Source organism: Rhinopithecus bieti, unplaced genomic scaffold, assembly GCF_001698545.2.
Source record: "Rhinopithecus bieti isolate Rb0 unplaced genomic scaffold, ASM169854v2 scaffold_33056, whole genome shotgun sequence".
In the NCBI taxonomy this organism is placed as follows: Eukaryota; Metazoa; Chordata; class Mammalia; order Primates; family Cercopithecidae; genus Rhinopithecus; species Rhinopithecus bieti.
This window is the reverse complement of record NW_016855190.1, coordinates 1-614: the sequence shown is the minus strand read 5'-3', so window position 1 is coordinate 614 and position 614 is coordinate 1. Positions and strand designations below refer to the sequence as shown.

Genomic DNA, 614 nt, shown 5'->3' with positions numbered 1-614 from the left:
GAGGAGAAGACACCCATAAAGAAACCAGGGGATGGAAGAAAAGTAACCTTTTTTGAACCTGGCTCTGGGGATGAAAATGGGACTAGTAATAAAGAGGATGAGTTCAGGATGCCTTACCTAAGTCATCAGCAGCTGCCTGCTGGAATTCTTCCCATGGTGCCCGAGGTCGCCCAGGCTGTAGGAGTTAGTCAAGGACATCACACCAAAGATTTTACCAGGGCAGCTCCGAATCCTGCCAAGGCCACGGTAACTGCCATGATAGCCCGAGAGTTGTTGTATGGGGGCACCTCGCCCACAGCCGAGACCATTTTAAAGAATAACATCTCTTCAGGCCACGTACCCCATGGACCTCTCACGAGACCCTCTGAACAACTGGACTATCTTTCCAGAGTCCAGGGATTCCAGGTTGAATACAAAGACTTCCCCAAAAACAACAAGAACGAATTTGTATCTCTTATCAATTGCTCCTCTCAGCCACCTCTGATCAGCCATGGTATCGGCAAGGATGTGGAGTCCTGCCATGATATGGCTGCGCTGAACATCTTAAAGTTGCTGTCTGAGTTGGACCAACAAAGTACAGAGATGCCAAGAACAGGAAACGGACCAATGTCTGT

The 614-nt window shown here is 48.9% G+C and overlaps 1 pseudogene across 1 annotated transcript; it reads left to right on the top strand.

Annotated features, from left to right (window-relative positions):
- The first annotated feature begins 6 nt into the window (after positions 1-6).
- Positions 7-608, top strand: LOC108525293 (double-stranded RNA-binding protein Staufen homolog 1 pseudogene; annotated as a pseudogene). Its single transcript, XR_001884245.1, has one exon. The product of XR_001884245.1 is annotated as a double-stranded RNA-binding protein Staufen homolog 1 pseudogene (transcript).
- The last annotated feature ends 6 nt before the right edge of the window (positions 609-614 follow it).